The following is a 14,863-nucleotide window of genomic DNA, read 5'->3' on the forward strand; positions in this document are numbered from 1 at the left end:
TTTTCAAGCTGTCTTGACAACTGGCTCCAGCACAGCAAGATTACATCTACTAATCACATTTATAAGGCGCCCAGGATCATGAATTGGGGATTCAGAGAATATTTGTCATTGTAACAATGTCATTTCCCAGCCTCTACCTTGTTCTCCAAGTCGTTATGGAGGGACTTTTTGGCTTTATAGAAACATCTACCAGGGAAAAAGGAGGCTCCAGAGCATTTGTTGTAGTGGTGCTCTGCAGAGCTGAAGGGGCACGTTGTCTGTCACTTGTACATCCCATGGATAGGGTGATACTGGGGTTATTTATGGATTTTAATCAGCTTTCTCATCACCTGATTTTCCACTGATGGCTGCTTTAACAACACAGGTATAACCCAAATCTCTCCAGAATGCCCCGTAAATCTTCCAGGCTATAAAAAGGAGGGGAGGCCAGGTAAGCTGAGCAACCCCCCCCAGTCCCTCAGCACATCCATAACGCTCAGGAAAGCAGCTCCAATCTGCTTCCCTGCGGCTCCCCAGAGCTGCAGATGAGACCACACCATCTCCAGCACCTTTTATCGAGGCATTCCAGGGAGATGTGCTCCATAAATCCACGTTTGCAGCCACAACAGCACCACATCAGCACAGGCTGAGAGCGGCCAGCGCTGCAGCATCGCAGCCAGGGCCCAGCTCCCTTCTCCAGGGTGCCCCACAGCCATGGAAAACCCACAGGAAGGGCCAGAATCCTCCTCATTTTGCAGGTGCACACGCAGCCACACGCTCCTTCCAAAGCACAGAACCCAGCAGGATTTGCTTTAAGGAGAGGAAAGGCATCTTTTCGTTTCTGGCTACTTCAGCACTTGGCTTTGTCCCCACAGGGATGCTCAGCCACCCCTCTCCAGGACTGCAGGCATTGCTCCCTGGCAGCCCAGGAGAGGTGTTTTCCTCTTCCAGTGGGCACTCCAGGGCCAGGCTTTCCCTAAATCATGGGCTTGTGTAGGAAAACTGGGGCTGTTGAGGTGCCCATGGGAACAGGGCTGCACAGGCTCCCCCAGCACTGGCTTTTCCATGGGTGCCTGAGGTTCCTTTAGTGAGAAGGAATGTTCTCACTGGGACAAGCTGGAGCCAGGAGGAATATTTTGCAAAGCCAGTCAGTTTGTAGCAGTCAGCTTTAGGTATGAAACCAGCTCCGAGGAGCTGCAACCTTTCCTTCCCACTTTTCCATCTGGAACAGCATCGCCACTTCCAGCTCTCCTTCCCCCTTACCAAAATTACTTTTTTTAGGTGCCTGGGAATGTAAGGAAAGGTTTTTCTCTGTGTGAACACACAACATTCTGCAACCCTAAGTGATTTTGTTTCTCAGCTTGCTGAGCATCCCCTGGTTTCCTCTGGAGTTATTTCAAGGTGGAGGGATGAGAGAGGCAGGGAGGGAAGGGACGAGATAACGACCCAGATCTGTTCCTGCACCCTCACCATCACTCTGCCACAGAGCCCATTAAGAGAGGGCAACCTCAGCTCGGGGATCCAGGTAAGTCACTCGCTAACAAGATCCTCCCGGGCCCTTTAGCACATTCCTGGGCACAGATATTTCAGCTCCCGCAGCCCCAGCTGTAATTAAGTCTGGGCTGGGAGGCAGGAGACGCTGCAGGAGCCGGGGAGGGGGGGGAGTTTGTCTCGATTTGCTGGAGCAGCCACAGGGCTGATAAGGGATGGCCTGGTTCTGGCAGGGGTGGGGGGATCAGTGGTCTGGTTCAGGCAGGGATGGGGGATCAGTGGTCTGGCTCTGGCAGGGATTTGGGGACTCCAGCTGAGCTGTCCCACCCACCCCAGGGGCTGCTCCCCGGTGAGGAGGAGGGTGAGCACTGCTCACCTCAGATCTCCAGCAGCTTGGACTTGGCAGTGGAGAAAGACCATCTGAAGGGTTCAGTGATCAGAAACAACCAGAGCAGAGGGAACAAAGAGAGGGGGAAGGTGAGGGAAGAGCTCTCTGAGGGTGCAGGGTGGCTTGTCCAGAGGTAAAAAGCGAAGGCAGGATGAGCATCACCAGAGTGGCCACCTCAGTTCCCCCAGGAAGACCCTTCCTGGGGCTCAAACCTGTCCCAGGTGAGTGCAGTGACTTCAGAGACATCACCCTGACCACAGGCTTGGGAAGGAAAAAAAAGATCAACCCATTTCCCACCACCACCAATCGAGGCTGAGTCCATGGGTGACAGGCTGTGCTGGGGAAGGGTGCCCTTTCCACCCCCTCACAGAGCAGACCCCAAAACCCCTCTCATGTGACTTCACCATCACATGCACAAGCTCAAACAGCCCCAGCCCCAGCTCTCTCCTGGGACAGGAGCAGGGACAGCTGCCAGTGCTCATCTGGAACTCACACCATGGCTTTGCACTGGGCTTGAGGAGGGTTTAACCCTTTAAGAGGGTCTAACTGTGCCCACCGAGGACCAGACTGTGCCCCCTGTACCTGCCCAGCAGCTGCACTGACCCCCAGAGCCCCCCTGACTCAACCTGCACAGGCAACAGAGGATTCCTGGCAGATATTCCATCCAGTCTGTCCTGTGCAACCCCGTCTGGCTGCAACACCGCTGTGCTTCCCACTGGGAATCACCCTCTGGATGCACGAGGGAGGCCAGCGGGGCAGGGAGAGGTGGCAGCTGTGGGGCTGAGGGGACCCTCCCTGTGTGTCCCTGCTGATGGTCCCCATTGCAGCCTGGAGAGGATCAGCAAAGCTGGGGTGACAGGGATGGAATCAGGAGGGAGTTGGATGGCCCTCCCCACGTGGGAGCTGCCATCGTGCACCAGGGTGAGGCAGAGGGTGGTTAAGTCCGACACAGTTTTTCATCCCAGGTTTTGGGGGACCCTGTCTGGGCACTGGGAGGCCAAGCTAGCTCTTGGTTTGGGCTTTGCAGGCTCTCCCCTGGTTGTGGGGAAGACCCTGAGTGCCAAACCCCTGGCTGGTGGGCCGTCTTCAGTGCAACAGGCAGAGGGCAAGGGCACTGTGTGCAGGAAATGTGGGGCTGGAATAGCACACAGCACATGAATCAACCCCTGGAGAGGGAATATCAGCATCCTAGGGCCGGGTTGTACAGCTGGAGGGGTGGGAGCATCAGGGATGCATCCTGGGTGTCGGGCCCAAGGTGAGGCAGACATGAGAGATTTGTGTTCCGGCTGCTCCCGGCCCTGCTGGTCCCCATTTCCAGCCATTTATCACGTCCTGCTGACAAGTCATTGCAGGCTCCTGCCGTGATGTGACACCCATTAGCACGAGGAGAAATTCTGCTGGGGAAAAAGTGCCTCTTTTCCACTTTGGAGACATTTCCTCCACTGCTCTCACCCTGCTGGGCAGGGCACCAGGGTCCCATTGCTCTCCCCACCCAAGGCACAGCCACGTCTGGAGGGAAAACCAGCCCCATGGGAACACCCAAAAACGCAGTGTGGAAGCTGTCCCAAGCCTGTGCATGAGGCTGCTCCCCCTGCCTGGAGCCATCCCAGCCCTGGTCCCACCCAGCCCTGCTGCTGAAGGTCTGCCACCACTGCCTGGGGACACACGGACGCATCACAAACCAGGAGGGGACACTGCTTGGGTCCCTCTGGGCACTCCCAGTGCGCTCCTTGGAGGGGGTCTGGAGGCTTTGCCACCTTCCCCTCTCCTCTCTGTCACTGAAGCCTCTGGCAGAGGAAAATTCTCCTCCTCCTTAACGGGCTATCACAGTCCAGACACGTGAGTGCAGCAGGGCTGGCACACACACACACACAGTGCTGAAATCACTGCACGAGCCACTGCCACCCCTCTGGGCTCCCCAGCAACCCCCCCAAGCCCTCAGAACCCCCTCACCCCGGTGAGGCTTCCCTGGCACTCCTGGAATAAACGGCGGGAATCAGACACCAAAACCAAGGCAATTCCTACCTCCGAGTGATTAATCTCCTTTCCCCTGGCTGACATCACCGCTCAGGTTAACACATGCACCACTTCCCTTATCTTTCCTTGGGATTACCTCATCGGAGAGGACCCGGAGAGCCTCCCTCCTCTCCATGTGTCCAATGCCAGCGCTGCTGCCGGAGCTGCAAGTTTGCAGCCAAGGGAAGGATTGCTCGGGTGCAGTTCCACAGCACGCCCAGCTCTGCCGACCGCACCGGCACCTCCTTGCAGGATTCAGGGAGGCTCAGCGAGGCACAGACCTGCTCCTTGCCCTCCAGAAATCCAAATGCACCTCTGTATATGCTATAAACAAAGCCAAAGTGTTTGCACACACACACACACACAGTCCTACAACCCCCACCTTCACACGGCAGGACAAAAAACTTATCATATGCAGTGGGTTTTATATATCTGGTATCATAGATCATTACAACAAACACATATTCATATCCAGGAGCACTCACTCCGGCATTGGAATCCAACAGTTAATGAGCTCCCCGTGTAATTTAGCTGATAAGAACGTTAACATGTGTTGCATGTAATCCTGTGTCAACATAAGTAATGCAAATATACATTAATATATACACACACACCCCTTCACAAACCTTCATGTAGGGATGAATTTTGACAAGCTGGTGGTTATACCCACTTAAAGCAAAGAGAATTTAAATTTTCCCAGCTAACCAGCTACATCCACAAGAACAGAACTACAGCAAGCCAGTGCCACCCATCAGCTACAGCACTGCAAACAGACTTAAACCTGTACATCCACATCCACAAACGCATTTTCAACACCCGCCATCAAGGGGATAAAGGGCTTGGATTGCTTTGGGATGCTCCCAGAGGGGCATCCCCGGGGATGCTGAGCAGGTAACACTCCCGGGAGCGAGGAGGGGTGCAGGTGCTCTCCATGTGCTCCTCGCCGATCCCATCCTACGCCGAACGCGCAGCCAGCGCTCCCGCTCACCCTCACACACACACAACTCCTCCGAGGCAAGACTCCAGACAAAGAAAGAGAGAGAGAAAGAAAAAAAAAAAAAAAAAAAAAGCCGTCTTACTTTTTTTCCTCCTTTTTTTTTTTTTTTTCCTTTCCTTTCCTCCCACTCCTCCTCTCTCTCCTCCTGCAGCCTCAACCGCGGGACTCCAGCGATTCTTTGGTGGAGATTACGAAAAGCAACTTAAGGAACCGGCGGGCGCTGCTCGGAGCCGAGCGGAGGGAAGGGAGAGAGAGAGCTCCGCCGGCGGAGAAGAAGAGAAGGAACAAAAGCCCAGCGATGCCGGAGCGGTGCTGAATAGGTGTCTTCCTAATTGTGAGGGGATTGTGTGGCTGTGTGTGGCTGCGGGGCGGGAGGAGGCGGGTGAAGGGGCGATGGGGAGAGGCCTCCCTCCCTCCCACGCCGGCTGGGGACGGCCGCCCGCAACCCCAAGCTGAGGTTGTGCATAAATTATCTCTCGCCACCGGAGCCGCGCGCTGCCCTGCATCCCTTCCCGCTTCCCATTCCCCGCACGGCGCTCCGAGCATCCCGCTCCCCGGGGCAGGGATGCCGGCTCGCCCCTCTCCTTCTTTCTCCCTTCCTGCTTTGTCTCCAGCCCCGTCTCCCAGCCAAGCAGACACAAAAGAGCCTCTGACCTGGGAGGAGAAATCCCCGCTTCCAGCAAGGAAAAAGAAGAAAAAAAAAAAAAAAACCACACCACCCACCCGAGGTCTCCGGTGTGCGCTTTCAGCAGCCAGGGGGATTAAAAATAGCTGGTGGAGCTGGAAATCGGAGGCAGCATTCCTTCCCTAATGAGTGTAATTAGAGGAGTGGGGATGCGAGCGTGTTTCCCTGGCTGTTCCCCGCATCTTTGCCTGTCTCCGAGCGCCAGCCTGCCTGTGCTCTTTTCCACAGGCTTTTGGGAAACGTTTTCCCACTTCCAGGAGCAGCAGCCGGGGCAGGAGCTGTCCTTGGGAGCAGCTATCGACATGCACTTCAGCCTCCTTAAGCTCTCCCTCCACCCCTGTCTCAAACTAGAGGGGTTCAGACAGGATTAAATCCCAAACACACATCCCGAGTCCTCCGGGGCTTGGCAAAGCAAAGACAAGTCGGATTTGGGACTTTTTTTTTTTTTTTTTTCTTCCCCAGCTCATTGCTCTCCATCCACTTTAGCTCTCCTAAATCCCGAGCTGTCACTGTAACAACGGGTGATTCAGTGGGGATTTAGCCGGGCTTGGGCGCCAGATCCTCCTCCCGTGGCAGCGCCCGACCCGACATGAGCACGGCATTACCTCACCTTCCACCGGGCTGCTCTGCCCTGGGGACACAGGAGGTCCCTGGCAGGGGGCAAGGACCCTCCCTGCTCTCTGCCCTGTGGGCAGCCCCCTAAATCCAAAATTCTGTCAATTTGGGCTGCAGCGGTCGAGGGGGGACGAGTTGGGAGCAGGGTCCAACCCGCCCATCCTTCCCCCTGAACAGGGACAGGGCAACAGATGAGGGCAAACACCTTGAGAGATGTGCTGGGCAGCTCGTTAAGTGCTGGGCCTAACGAGCTGCTTGGCTGGGTTGTGCACGTGGGGAGTGTTTGGATGGAGGGATGTGCTGGATGTGGAGCAGGCGGCCCAGGCAGGCCAGGAGCGATCAGGGCAGGGGGGGGGACTGTGCCACCCCTCAGCATCTGCTCTGCTCTGACATTGTGCTCACTTGGGCTTTTTTTTTTTTTAATTGTCTTGATGTCCCTCATTTGCATAATCCCCAGAATGCAGCGCAGCAGGACTTTTGCTCTGAGCTAATAAATAGATGACAAAAATAAATGTGTCATGTAAGATTTGCTTCCGTTTCTTGCCTTTGTGAGGGAGCTCCCACCAAGGAATGATGCTCATGGGGGGATTGATCTCCCAGGAACTGTCAGCCTGGCCTGCCACGGGCCACAGCTTTGCCAGATGTTTGGCTGAAGTTGTCTGCTGGGAGCAGGAGGAAAAGGTGGCTGTGGAACACGTGGATGTGCTCCTGGCAACCTGGACCCTCCAAAGCTCCTCCCCAAAATGACCCCGCTACAAAAATGCCACCAAAAGGTTCATCCTTGTGTTCATACCGTGTTTGCATCCAGTGACAGGCAGGTGCTCAGGGTGCCTCATTTTTTTAAGTATTTACTTCGAAATTACAGAGCACTGTGGTTTCCCCTCCTCCCTGATGCCATGACCAGCTCTCCTTACTTACAAAATCAGTTCCCTGAGCTGGGAAAAAGAGTAACTGCCCTGCCATGAATATCCAGGTGGACTCAGGGGGCTGAAAAGGTGCCATGTATTTGCTACGGGATTATTTCCCCTTGGTTTATAAGAATTTATTCATCTCCTCATAGAACTTGGCTGGAATGCCAGAGATGCCACCCTAAAACAGGCTCTGAGTTTTAACAAGTGGGCTGGGATTGCCACCCGGTCTCTGCACCCCTGGAAATCTTTGCTCCACGACTGGGTGTTTTCCCAGGCTGGAGCTCAGCTGGAAGTGAGGGAGGTGCTGGGCATTGGGTCAGACCTGGAATGCCAGGTCTGGGGTTTGGATCAGCCATGAGGCTTCTCAGATTCCTGAAGCAGGGATGGTTTGTTTCCTCTGCAGAGGTGCTGGCAGCTCCAGAGATCACACCTCGTGCATTCCAGCAGTTGGTGCTTCTTTTTTCTTCCCACAGCCCTGTGATTCTGGAGGATTCTCAGCTCTGGGTAGAAAAACACTGTAGCATTTCCAACTGTGCTGTTGGTGGAGAACAGCCTGAAAACATCAAACCCAAAGGGCAAAGGCTACGAGGGAAATACAGACCCAAGAATAGGTGAGCTTGTTGTTTGGTTTTTCCTTTTCTTTTAAACCCCTGTCCAAGTTTAAATCACTTTTATGACTGCACATAAGTGCCTTGTGCCGTGTGAGTGCTTGAGCCTGGTGTCACAGTAGAGAGATGGATTCATCACTGCTGATCAGGCTGCACTTCCCCCAGATTCTCAGGTCAGGCTGTGGAAGGAGCTCACCAACCCCACTTGGCACTGAACAGGTCCAGAGATGAGGCTCTGGCCTCAGGAACTGGGCTTGCCAGTGGGAGATCTCCCCGTGTGTTGGAGGTGGGATGTGTTTGCAGCAAGCAGGGCTGGCAGCTGGGATGCCCAGGGCCCCCAGGAGGAGATGAACATGCAGGTGGACACTGGTGCAGTGCTGGAGCACGAGAAGGCAGAGAACCATAAGGATGGAAAGCAGAGAAAACCAGCAAGAGCAGTGGGAATGAGCTGAGGTACAGGAGGACTCCGGCACATCCCTCCAGGATGCAGCAAATAATTTTCCCTTTCCCCAAAGCACCAGGGCGAGAGGATGGGATCATCCATCTTCATTACATCAGCAGAATAGGCTCTGTCAGGTCACACTGGAAAACCAATCAATATTCCCTGTGGCCTCGCTGGCCACAGCTCCCACCACTCCAGGAGCAGCCACAGAACACGAGCTTGGGTGACTGTGAGAAGACAGCCCCCTGGAATGGGAGACCCTCAGGGCAGACAAACCCCTGACCACCACATGGGTCCTCGGATTTTCCCACCACGTGTGTCTGTGGGACCCCCCCCACAACTGGGGGTCCTTCACTGGAGGTAACAGCCCAACATCAGGCAGCCCACGCAGCTGGCCTGGCCCCTCTAAGCCCACCCTACAGACCCTTCCTGGGGCAGGAATGGGGGGCTGGAGAGCCTCTCTGTGCCCTGGGGAGCTCCACTCCCCCCGTTTCCAAGGCAGCCCTCAGAGCAGTCGCTCCCGCCTCGTGCCCTGCTGCAACAAAAGTCTCTCCCAAGGCAAGACAAGCCCCATCCATCTTGCTCCCAACGCGGCCACACGACTAAAAATAAGCCAATAAAGCAGCAATCACCTTGGAGCAGCAGCAGCAGCAGCTCTATTACAGCGCAGGAGCTGCGGCAGCTGCGCCCCAACCCCCGGCACGGAGCCAGGGCCCCAGGAACCCCCACCTGCCCTGCTCTCCCCCCTGCCGTGGTGGGATGGTGGTGGGAGCAGCCTGGTAGCACCTGCTGCTGCCCCACAGCCCTGGCTGTGCCTGGCTGGGCTTCTCCTGGCTGCCCCACGGCCCCTCTGCATGTGCTGGGTACAGCTCTGGGCTCCCAGCACCGCTCCTGGCTGTGGGGAGCAGGAGAGGGGCTGCAGACAGGGATGGGCTGAGAGAGCTGGGGCTGTTCAGCCTGGGGAGGAGAAGGTGGTGTGGAGAACTCTCAGCACCTTCCAGGGTCTGAAGGGGCTGTAAAGAAGCTGGGCAGGGTCTGATCATCAGGAACGGGAGTGGCAGGACAAAGATTAAGGGGTTCAGACTGACAGGGGGAAATTTAGGTTAGATCTTGGGAAGAAATTCTTCCCTGTGAGGGTGGGGAGGCCCTGGCACAGGTTGCCCAGAGAAGCTGTGGCTGCCCCAGCCCTGGGAGTGTCCAAGGCCAGGTTGGAGCAACCTGGGACAGTGGAAGGTGTCCCTGCCCATGGCAGGGGGTGGCACTGGGTGATGTTTAAGGTCCATTCCAACCCAAACCATTCTATGGCTACTGCAGAGTGTGGGTAACCCCCCAGCACCCCTTTCTGCAGAGAAATGTAAATAAATCAACTCCCTCAACCCCGTGTGTGGATCAGATCCTTGCACACTGGGTGAAAGAACCCAGATTTGGGATAAACCTGCCCCCCTTTCCTTTCTGTGAGCCCTCAATGATCTGTTCGAGTTTTGCTCCTCTCCGCTGTCCTAGCAGCTCTTCCCACCCGGATTAGAGATCCAGGGAACCGGTTCCAGGAGGTTTTTGAGGTTTTTGTGTCCCTCTCCCCCACAGCTGCCGGCCCCGGGGCAGCCCCAGCCCGACGTGATGCGCGGGGTGTTTGCATCTGTTTCCGCTGCAAGCGCTCATTTGTCATGTAGATCTCCTGGCATTTTTTTAAAGGGTAGATTAATTTAGGGGAGCTCTCGGATCCAATTTCCCCCGGCAATGGCTCTATTAGGCTGTGCACAGCAGATACAGGCTCCCGTCCTCCTGCTGCTACTGATGGAATTTGATTCCGCGCTGCCAAATCGGCAGGGCTGCAAACACATTCCCACTCCTGATTAATGTGAGTAATTTCTGCTTGAAAGAAGGTTGAAATGAGCAGCCGAGGGGAAGCGAACGGTGAGGGTTCCCCCCAATCCCCCCTTCCCCCCCCTCCCCCGGCCCTCTCTGCTGTTTGCATTTCCCAGCTCGGCAATGGGCGAGCAGATAAACACACTCGCTGGCCCCGTTTCAGCGCGGCAGAAGGTGCGGGAGGAGGCGGGGAGGGGGGACATCACGGTGGGACCCCGCGGGGATGGGCGGAGGGACGAGCCGGGGACCCCCGCCCCCGGGCCGGGATGGGATGGGAAGGGACCCCCGGCCCCGCAATGCCCCGTCCCGCTCAGGGGGTGGGGGCGGCACCGGGGGTGGGAGAGGCACAGCGTGAAGCGGGGGACACGCGGGGGACACGGGGGGATTCACTGGGGGTACGTGGGGGTAAACAGGGACACCCGGGGGGAAACGCGCGGGGTACACGCCGGGCTCACCGGGTGTGCACAGGAGGATACGCGGGGGACGTGACGGGCACAGGAGGGGCTTTACTGGGGAATGGGGAGGGTGGTGAGCGTAAACTTGAGGGAAAAGGAGGGTCCCGCCTGGGGGTCCGTGGGGAGAGGGGCCCCCCAGCCTGGCTGTCCTGTCCCCGTGTGCTGCCAGCCAGGGCTCCCCCACTGCACCCACCCAGAGTGACGCTGGGAGTGGGGCCGTTCCGAGGGTCTCCCCAGCCCTGTCCTTCCCTCCTGCCCCTACCCACGGCTCTCCAAGTCTCCAGGGGACTCCCTGTTTCCCTGACGAGCACCCACACCTCCTGCCTGTGGTTCCTTCAGCCCCATCCCCCGGGCTGCTGTGGGACCTGCGATGCCTGCACGGCTCTCTGGGTGGCTTTGGAGAGGAAGAAGCAGTTTTGGAGCAGAAGCAGTTGCCCCATGGGGACACAGTGAGTACCCCCCTCCTCAGCATCCCTGTCCTGCCCCACAGCAGGGTCTTTGTAGGACTGAGAATAACAGGAGCTTTTCCCCAGCGAGCCCCCATCCCCTGTGTGCTCTCCCTCAGCAGCAGCGGTGGCTTTGCCTCTCCTTTTCAATTTATTTTTATAAGGAAGAAGGAGAGAGAAAGAGAGAGAGAGAGAGAGAGAGAGTCACATCCTAATCTGGCAAAATGTCAGGGAGTGATTCAGAGAAGAGGCGAGCGGCAGAGAGAGGCAGCCCACACAGGAGACTTGCTTCTGATTTCCAAATGTCAGCATGTCCTTTAATTAAATGCTGATTAACAGGGGACGTGCTCCCTTGTGCTGGAGCCGGGGCTGCTGCTGCGAACGCCGGCCCCACAGAGAGCCCTGCAGCCGCTCCCACCCCTGGGATGAGCCGACGGGAGCTGAGCCAGGAGCAGCCTCATCCCGTGCTTTGCACCACAGCGAGGGCACCCAAAGGTGCTGGCTCAGCTGCTGCTGAAGCCTCTCGTGCCCAGGTCCCCGTTCCTGGTGTAGCCTCTGAGCTGGGATCGCGCCTGAGGTTTTCATCTCCGCGTGGAAGTTGTGTCGGATCCCGTGGAGTGAATCTGGATGCAAACCCCGGTGTGGATGCTCTTACTTTAGTCTGAGCGGCTCTTTTCCTCCTCAGCTCCGTCTGCTCTCTGCACACTTGAGCTAAGCTGCAAAAATGCTCTTGGATTCGGGATCTCCGAAAACAACTTGTGTGCGGTGTCCCTAAGCGCTGTCAGTCACAATGCTCCTCTTTGTCCTCCCAGGCTGCCTTGGCTTTGAAGTCAGTGGGAGGGTTATCCTTGAGGGAAAGGAGGGCTGGGCTGTGTGGGCCCTGGGGAGTGGCAAACCCTCTCTGACCCTGGAAGTGATGAGCAGCTCCCTAAAGAAATGGCCCACAAGCGCCAGGGCAGGTGGAGGTGGCATTTGGGATGGAGCAGGTGAGTTTGGACAGCACTGTGCCCCACTGTGTGCACCCACAGGCATTCCTGGCCTGGGGAGCTTTACAAGTGTGGACCCACCCAGTGAACTCTGTGCCCTGGGATGGCTGGTCCCCTAGGCCTCGTTCTAATCAGCCCTTCAGGATGGTTCAGGCTGGTTTGGGGCAGCCCCACACAGGAGCAGCAGGTTTATGAGACAACGTGGGAACACTCTGCCCTGCCCTGAATGCATCTGGCTGACCATAAAAGTGCTCCCAGGAGTACAAGAGCTCTCCAGGCTGCACGGAAACTTTTACCTTGGGCAGCCTCCCTCAGAGACCTGTGTCACACTGTGACAGAGCCATCCACGTGAGCAAAGCCGTGGAGGTGACAGGGCTGAGATCACACACCAGACATCCCTGAGTCCAAAATAGTCTATAATGAAAAACAAGCTCTGAAGAGGAGAAAAGCTTTGAGAGGAAAAGCTCTTCCATGCTTATGCTCCCATCCTTACACCCCTCCCAGCACCTGCAGAAAGTCTTTGCTCTTTTTTGGTGTCGCCTCCAGAGCTGTGGCCTTGTGTGACCAGGGGCTCTGGGTGCCCCAGTCTCCCCGTGCCCTGCCGAAGCGCAGCTCACAGCAACAAGTGTTCCCTCTCCAGACTCCCACAGCGACGCTGCCTATTCCCAAGCGCCACCTGATGGCATCACCGCCAGGAAGGATTTGTCCGACAATGTTTATACCGGCACACACACAGGAATCAGCTCCCACAGCAGGGAGGGTGGAAATGGGAAATGAGGATGCTGAGAGCAGCCCTGGCTCACGACCCTGCCCTGTGTCCATCCCTGGGATGGGGCAGAGCAAAGCCGAGCTCAGGGGATGCCCACAAGGGCTCCCCTCTTCTTCTCAAGCCCATAAAAGTTCTTCCAAGCTACCCAGGAGGCAGGGAGATCCTGCTAGCCCTGGCTGGAGGATCCCCACAGCTCCCCCTTTTTAATTCTCCTGGATGTGCCTGAGAAAACAGCTCTGTGTTTACAAACGTGAGAACGAACTCCGCAGAAATCCCGGGAGCAGCAAGTCCCGAACACCTCCCACGCGGCAGAGCGAGAGAAGCCACTTTCCTCTGCCACCAGACAAGGGGCTTTGTCACACCAGTGTCACCCCCACCTCCCTCGGCCTCCCCAGAGGTGCCACCCAGCCGTGGGGGGGGACACCCTCTGTCTGCGACAGCCAAGCAGAGGTTGGACACACTCCAGCCAAAGGAGAGGGTCTGCCCCGAAACAGCAAAATCAACCGGGGCTCACAGAACCAGCAACAGTGCCTGGAAGGGACATCCTTCGGCCAGGCCTCGCCCTCCCCTCTTCCCAGACCAGTTCAGGGCAGGGGACGTGGGTGAGGTTAACACAGTGCTGGGTCAGGGGCGTCTTTGAGCACAAAGCCCTTGGAGAGGGGAGCTTAACTCTGCCCTGGCCCTGCTCCACTGCTCCCCCTCCCTCCGCTCCCTCCGCCGGCAGCGCCGGGCGTCTGACTCTTGTCAGGGAGAAGCTCGGGAGAGCCCCCGGCTGCCCCCCGGGAGCTGGGCAGGGCAGTGCCGGCTCCCAGGGATGGTTCTTGCCAGCCGGGATCCCCTCTCAGTGCCCCGGCTCCCGAGCCCAACCCACCCCGCGGGGACCACCCTCTCCCCAGGTCCCGCTGAAACGTCCGCTCCCCGATTTTAGTGGGGAGCACCAGGACCCCCCAACACGGAGGCACCAGGACGGAGAGGCTGCGGCGAAGCGTTTGTGCTGGGAGGGATGGGGAGAGGACGCAGGGGGAGGGGAGGTGGCGGTGGTGGGAAGGGGAGGGAAGAGGAGGGGGGGGGGATGAATCATTTTGAGCAAGCCAGATTTCCATATTCCCCCTGCTGGAAAATTAAAGTCTGCTCCGAGTTTGCATCCCAAATGTGATTGCTTTCGGATCCCTGCCTTGGAAAGCACGTACCTCTCTCAGCAGCCGGCCCTGCCGGGATCAGTGTCCATGCTGTCTACCTGTCAGCAGGCTCTTCCTTCTGTTCACGCTGAGCATCATATTTGCTTTGAACACCGAGGTAGTTAAAAGCTGCAACTTAAGGACTCGGGGAGGGAGGGAGGGGGGTGGAGGTGGACGGACTCACTGAGCATGAAAAGCAGCCATTGGCTCTGCCTCCCCGGCTGGCTCTGCCACTGGGCCGGGCTGAACATGTGTCGTCCTTCCCCTCGGCTCCCCTGGTTTCCCCGGCGCTGTCCTTCCCCGGGAGGTGACGGACGGGCCTTTCCCCCCCTCCCCGGCACGGAGCGCACCTGCCCCGGGCAGATGCGGACGCCGCTCCCGACGCTCCGCTCCCTCCCGGGGCCGCGCGGCATATGGTGCCTGATTTTTAATTTCCTCGTGTGGCGACTGGCAGGTTTCTCACCGCGCTTTAGCGGGCCTTTTGATTAACCCTCACCCCACTACCCCCCACCTCGGTGGGTCTTTACGTGCCAACTGGCCGTATGGGCTGAACAAAAGGCACTTCCCGATCCCACCGCTCCCGACTTCCTTCTCATTAACGGGGAGATCTTGGCTGGAGCCCCGGCCAGGAGAGCAGGGGCCGAGTGCTGCCTCTAAAGATGCCTCTCCCCAGCCCTGTGTTCCCGGGAAAAGGAAGCCGGCTGTGAGCCTCCTCCAAACCCTGCCTGCCTGTTACCTGTCAGCCCCGTGCAGGGTCGATCTTGCCAGGAGGAGCAGCTGAGTGTCTAAAGCGGTGGCAGCGGGAGAATCCAGCTCTTGGGCAGGGCTCCCAGGCTCTCTGCAAACACGAGTGGAGTCGCCGAGTTTCACTCAGGTGCCGCTGGGAAAGCTTCCACTGCGACCAAAACCGCTTTTCTTGCAAAATTCGAGGTGCTTTCTGGCAGGGGAAATTAGCCCAGCCCTGTGTGATTACAAGGGGTCACGCTGTGTCTCTCGGGCACCACCGTTTCCAACCACATGTGTTGTGCTCG

General features: G+C 57.4%; 1 protein-coding gene across 3 annotated transcripts in view; it reads right to left on the bottom strand.

Moving 5' to 3' along the window:
• The window catches only part of BLACAT1 (BLACAT1 overlapping LEMD1 locus), a 30,770-nt gene extending 16,794 nt beyond the window's left edge, over positions 1 to 13,976 (bottom strand). The window contains exon 1 of one of the 3 annotated variants that reach the window (XM_050327215.1): positions 13,845 to 13,976. The gene's annotated coding sequence lies outside the window, so the exon portion shown is untranslated. Of the gene's footprint in view, positions 1 to 3,883; positions 3,967 to 4,953; positions 5,103 to 13,844 lie in introns of those variants that run through there. The other 2 variants (XM_050327214.1, XM_050327217.1) reach the window with 2 other exon arrangements.
• Between the last annotated feature and the right edge of the window lie 887 nt (positions 13,977 to 14,863).

This window comes from Myiozetetes cayanensis, unplaced genomic scaffold, assembly GCF_022539395.1.
Source record: "Myiozetetes cayanensis isolate MyiCay16 unplaced genomic scaffold, myiCay2020 scf32, whole genome shotgun sequence".
Taxonomy (NCBI): Eukaryota; Metazoa; Chordata; class Aves; order Passeriformes; family Tyrannidae; genus Myiozetetes; species Myiozetetes cayanensis.